We start from the raw sequence: 7,130 nt of genomic DNA on the forward strand, positions 1-7,130 counted from the left end.
CCTGAATGTTGTCACTATTTTGCTGTTCGTGGACGACGCAAATGCTCTTGTGAAAGATAGGGATCTCCAGTCAGGTATCGAGCGAACGTAGGTTGTCTTCGAATTGATTAAAAATTGGTGTATTGGGAATGACCTAAATTTAAATATTGAAAAAACAGAATGCGTCATGTTTAAAACTAATAGATCCAAATTGAATTTTCCAGAAAAAATAGATTTCAACAATACATCAGTTAAGATAGCACAGTCCACAAAGTTCTTGGGAGTTCATGTGGACGACCAATTGAATTGGTGTGAACATGTTCTACAACTTGGTAAAAAACTAAATAGTGCTCTTTACATGATAAAAGTATTATCTCGACGGGTGGATGTGAATCTTTTGAGGTCCATATACTTTGCAAGTTTCGGTATGGAATCGTGATTTGGGGTGGCAGTTCTGATGCCAGTAAATTATTTGTACTTCAGGAATCGGCTTTAAGAGCCATGATAGGATTAAAATATAGAGAAACGTGTAGGGGCCATTTCAGAAGGAATGGAATTCTTACTTTCTACGGACTATTCATTATGGAGAGTATTCTTTATACCAGAAAAAATCCCCATTACTTTGAAGATTCCAAAAATAATAATAATACCAGGCGAACAGTTCCTTATCACTTTCCACAACATAATCTGACTCTAACAGAAAGAAACGCCAAATATGTATGTATCAGATTGTATAATAGTGTCCCTAAAGCCATATTAGATATAATGGATTTCAGAAGATTCAAGAAAAAACTCACCAACTTGATCGTCAATATTGAACCTTATTCAGTATTAGAGTTTTTGAAATATGATTGTAGGAATTTTGAAATGTAATTCTAGTTTTCTCTTTGTTTGACGGTTTCTCATTTCTTTGTATTCTGGATTCTGAGAATAAATTTATTGTTATTGTTATTTATTGTTATTGTTATTGTTATTGTTATTGTTATTGTTATTGTTATTGTTATTGTTATTGTTATTGTTATTGTTATTGTTATTGTTATTGTTATTGTTATTGTTATTGTTATTGTTATTGTTATTGTTATTGTTATTGTTATTGTTATTGTTATGGTTATTGTTATTGTTATTGTTATTGTTATTGTTATTGTTATTGTTATTGTTATTGTTATTGTTATTGTTATTGTTATTGTTATTGTTATTGTTATTGTTATTGTTATTGTTATTGTTATTGTTATTGTTATTGTTATTGTTATTGTTATTGTTATTGTTATTGTTATTGTTATTGTTATTGTTATTGTTATTGTTATTGTTATTGTTATTGTTATTGTTATTGTTATTGTTATTGTTATTGTTATTGTTATTGTTATTGTTATTGTTATTGTTATTGTTATTGTTATTGTTATTGTTATTGTTATTGTTATTGTTATTGTTATTGTTATTGTTATTGTTAACCTTCAATATTCAAGGACACTTGATCATACGAGAAAATGAAGAGGAAACTCATCTCACGATTATCACATTAATCAAAACTCCAAAAATCTACTCTTTCTTTATCGTCTGTGATATAAAGATAGCTATTTATCTTTATGGAATCGAAATTATTTCAATCATTCAAAATGAAACATATTTTACGAGACAGCTAATATTAGAGAAAATATTTGGGTCAATGGGAAGAATATATATAGGTATACCTATTAAAAGATTAATATGTATCATGAAATTACACACATTCATAATTTGAATGAAGCTGAAATTTTTGTAAACTGCTTTTCAAATGGATATGTAATTCTGCCTTCTCGTCATCAATTTTTTTTTTATTATTTATTATTATTATTAAATGAAAATAGAGCTGAGGTTGGGAACCTGTAAAAGCTCAGAAATAAAAAATAGAATTCAAATATAAGTACACCAGAAAGAGAAACTAAAGGATAAAACACCAACAAGCACAAGGGCAAAACACACAAAAACATTCACCGCCGAGCACACCACCTGTCGTATCTCGACTTGAACGCGTTCACAGAAGGGGCTCCAACAATATCCGCAGGCAGATTGTTCCAGACGTTGAACACCCGATTTGGCAAAAACTGCTGTCTTGTAGTCGTTCTGAAGTTTTGCTTCAGAAGCTTGTATTCATGACCCCGTAGGTGATTTAAATTGAGGAAGAAAGTGTTATGATGATCGAGTCCGTAGAGCATTTGGTGTGTGGCTCTGTATGTAATTATTAGATCTCCTCTCAAGCGACGCTCTGCTAATGTTGGTAGATGAAGTAGTTTGAGTCGTTCTTCATATGTGGGTCTAGACCGACCATATGGTATCCTTGTTACCCATCTCTGGACCCTCTCAAGAGCCTCGACATCTCGCACCAGGTGGCCCCATACTGACGAGTCCCCCTCTTCTGACGAATCATGCTGAAAATATTTCGAGTGATCCATGGTTTAGAAGGGTTATTGAGAACTTCCCTACGAAAAGAGTTGGATGAAATATACTCGTTGAAAACATCGACAAACTTATTCCACATCTCGCCAATATCCAAACCCTGCAAGAGATGATTCCAGTCCTCAGTGAGAGCAACTTCATCAGTCACAGTAACAAATTTTTGTTGTATTACATATTGAAAATTTTGCGTTTTTTCGAGTTTGTTGTTGCATCGTTTATGTTTGAGAATTTTTTTGTCAAAATATTGCTATTATGTTTCGTTATGTACCTACGTATTAAGACATTTTTATTTTCATATGTCTGGTTAGATATACAGGAAAATAAATTTTACTATTATCCCCATTATAGGGGATAATATGCCTATTTTCATAACACTATACATTATTCTGTTAGAATTTTCGTACTTCCATATTGAAAAAGTAATACGGTTCTTCTGATATTTTTTTAAGCATATAATACACTCTATATTCTTTTTTCTTCTCGATGACCCAAAAAGTATTATTATTATTACAAAAGGAAAAAGAGTTTAGGCAGTATCCGAGAAAAAGAATCTTTACTCCATATAAACATTATCTGACTAATTCAGAAAATAGTACAATTATTCTTCGATATCAAGATTGGCGCCCCAAGTCGTATATGTGTGAGCCGCTTTAGGTGATAATAAAATGACGCACTGACGACAAATCTATTGCAGAGACTGACTCGCATACCTCTCCATAGATGGCTACGCGGTATCAAAACAGATATTTTCGTGTAACTCAAAAACTACAATGGTGCTGTTAAAGATTTAAACGGCACTAATTTGCACTAAATATTTGACATAATTTCAGAATTAGTGCTTCCAACTTTTCGCTAACTTCACACTTGTTCGAAAAGCAACAGGCAATTACTGTAAAACTAAAAATGATATCGCATCCGTTTTAAAAGCACTAATAGGCACTAATTAAGCACTAATTATTGCAACAAAAATTTTTACGAAATTCCAATATGTTGGTGCTGGGCGTGAAGTCAGCACCAAGGGAAATAATCTGTGATATTATGAAAACCGTTAATTTTTTTTCATTGGTTCCAAAAGCACTAATAGGCACTAATTAAGCACTAAATATTAGTATAAGAATTTCATGGTAATTTGAAAATGTTGGTGCTGAGCGTGAATCAGCACCAAGAACTTGATTATCAATTTCTCAAAAACTACAATGGTGCTGTCAAAGATTTATACGGCACTAATAGGCACTAAATATTTAACTTAGTTTCAGAATTAGTGCTTTCAACTTTTCGCTAACCTCACGCACCCGCATATTTGAACCTGGTAAGAATTTCAACGCTACAATTCCAGATGTGATTTCCAATGTTAATGAGTCATCTATTAATAGCGGAAATTTTAACAATCACTGTGTACATGATACTCCCAACACTAAGAGTATAACAATAATCCATCAGAACGTGCAATCAATAGGTAATTGTGTCAACAGGTTGGAATAATTCTTGCAGAACTTTCCTGCTTGCTTATTCTTCTGTGTAACTGAACATTAGAAAACTGAATCCCAATTGAAAAACTATGGTATTAACAACTTTTACCTGGCTGAAGCTGTATGCCGAGAGAATGAAAACCAACATGGGGGAAGTGCAATATATGCAAAGAAAGGTATCAAAGTCAAAAAACTACCTAAGATAACAGGTATGTCAGAAACTGGAATTTGTGAACTCTGTGCATCAGAGTTTTATGTCAGCAGTCAGACCATATTAATTATGTGTGTGTACATTCCTGGTGGTATGGTTGCTAGTTTTCTGAAATGCTTAGAAAAGATTCTTGCTAATTTTGTTTCTTATAAAGGTTTGATTTTTTTATTGGGTGATTTCAATATACAAATGCACAAAACAGATACAAGCATGGATAAAGAAACTTTGTTTGCCTTACTTGGCTCCTACAATTTATTTCCACTAGTTCAAGACTACACAGGGGTAACTACCTCATCAAAATCTTTAATCGACAATGTCTTTACCAATTACAAACAACAAAGTGAAGTTGAGGTAATTCACAATTTAATTTCTGATCCTGCTGCCCAACGAGTTAGCTTCCTTATTCAGGACCAAAATGATTATATTTTTGAAAGAATCTTCAATGATTCTAACAGAGAAATGTTTCAGGAAAGACTGAAACTTGCAGACTTTACAATGGTATATGAGGCAAACAGTGTGGATAAAGTGTGGGAATGTTTCCATGATATTTTTCTTCATCACTTCAATATATGCTTTCCTATCAGAAGATTTAAACAGAATGCAACAACACATAAGCAAATAATATCAGATGAAGAATTAAAGGAGTGCAGAAGACAACTGGACATATTATATGTGATGAGCTCTGTGAACACCGCTTATGGTCAACAATATAAGGCATCAAAGAAAATCTATGAGAAAACAATAGCAAATAAGAAGGCCCAATACTATCAAAGTAAAATAGAGAAGTCTGATAATAAATCAAAAACTGTATGGTCAGTCATAAAAAATTTAAGAGGTGGATCAGATGCACCCAAGGATATTCAAATGCATGGAGATGGCAGATTGATTGCAGATGAGTTCAACAACTACTTTTTGAATTTTGCAAGTGCCTTAACGTCTGAGTTACCAACTGGAGATTCCTCTTATTTAGATCAGGTAGACAAATGCATATTTCTCAGTCCCATTACAGAGTCGGAAATTATGAGTATTGTAAAGAACTTAGGAAACAAACATAGTAGCGGTGATGATGAAATTCCTACTTCACTAATAAAATTTTGTATAAATGAGATCATTGCACCATTAACTTTTGCAATCGGATCATCATTCAAAATGGGTATCTTCCCAGAACGTTTAAAGCTGGCGACTATCCGACCTCTACATAAAAAGGGAAGTGTGACTGAATTTGGGAACTATCGACCGATAAGCTTACTTCCAAGTTTTTCAAAAATTTTTGAAAGATGTATGTGCGATAGTTTGATGGAATACTTCCTGCAAAATAGTTTCTTTTATGATGGTCAACATGCCTACTTGAAGGGAAAGGGCACTAATACTGCTCTATATGAATTTCTTGATGCCATATTACAAGCAATGGAGAAGAAGGATCTTGCATTGGGTTTATTCCTAGACTTGTCAAACGCTTATGACTGTGTTAATCATCTGAACTTGTTGAAAAAATTGAAACTGTATGGAGTAACTGGTGTGGCATATAACTGGATGATGTCTTTTTTGTCAGGAAGGAAACAACAAACTATGATTACAAAAAATGGTAAAAATTTTAAATCAGAAAAGAAGTTGGTTACATTAGGCATTCCACAAGGGAGCATACTTGGTCCTGTATTGTTCCTTATTTATATAAATGATTCACATAAAGCTGTTGCTGAACTAAATTGTTATTTGAATTGTCTTCTTGTTAATTATGCTGATGATAAGAATTTCCTCATTACAGCAGAGAATTTGCAAGCTTTACTAGATTATTCAGACAGTATTTTCAATAGAATATCTGATTGGATCGCTAATGAGGGCTTAGTATTAAATGAGAGCAAAACAAATTGTGTAATGTTTCATACCAACAGAATTAACCCAGTAAATATGAACAAGGTGAAGTTAAATGACTTGGAAATTAGTTTGAGTTCAGAAACAAAGCTCTTGGGATTGATTGTAGATGATGTATTATCTTGGGAAAGTCACATATTTAAGCTGAATAAGAAACTGAGTTCTGTATGTTATACTTTGAGAGTTTTGTCTAATCATTTAATGAAGATGGCCTTAAAACTGTTTACTTTTCTAATTTTGAATCATTGGTGAGATATGGTCTAGTTTTTTTATGGTAGTGCAAAGTCAGCAGAAACAATTTTTTTGAGTCAGAAGAGAGCGATTAGAATAATCAAAAGATTAGGTTTAAGAACATCTTGCAGAGGTCACTTCAAACAAATGAATGTGTTAACTACATCAGCACTTTATATTGAAGAATGTTTAATGTTCCTTGCGAAAAATAGGGAATATTTCAGAATGAACAATGTCCGAGACTGTCACTATATGTATCCTGTGCATAGGCTATCCCTGACAGAAAAAGGAGCTAAGTATTCATGCATGAAACTTTTCAATAAGCTGCCATCAAGAATAAGAAGAATCAACAACCAACGACTCTTCAAGAAGGAAATACATGGGCTTCTGATGGAACTTGAGCCATATTCATTGCAAGAATATTTGGATTCAACTCTGTAATGTTTGCTTTTGTTATCTTGACGAATATTTCATTCTGATTGCATATAAGTATTCATACATGTATGTGGGATTTTTGAAATAAATGATATTATTATTATGACTTTAGCCTTGCGGCTTTCACACTCCTCTTCAGAGGAAAATTCACTTATCCCAGATATCTCAGATATCAAAAGGATTAAGCTCTGTTGGAGCCCTTTCCAGGTTTTCGGGCTCGTGGTGTTGGTCGGGTTCGGGTCGCTCCTCGGCTCCCTGCTGTAGGTTGGATTCCTGCTCCGTCCGCACTTCCTGTCGGAGCAGACGGTGTTCCTCTGAAATTCCCATGTACTTGCGTACAGTTCTCGCCGTTCCCAGCAGTACCGCCTTCTGCATCACTCTATAGATATTTTCGTCCAGCTGAAGTTTCCTCAAGTTCTTTAGTAGTTTCTTCGGTATCAGGCCTGTAGATGATATGACAATAGGGATGGTCTTGACATTTTTCAGCTTCCACTGTCTCC

This window comes from Coccinella septempunctata, chromosome 2, assembly GCF_907165205.1.
Source record: "Coccinella septempunctata chromosome 2, icCocSept1.1, whole genome shotgun sequence".
Taxonomy (NCBI): domain Eukaryota; kingdom Metazoa; phylum Arthropoda; class Insecta; order Coleoptera; family Coccinellidae; genus Coccinella; species Coccinella septempunctata.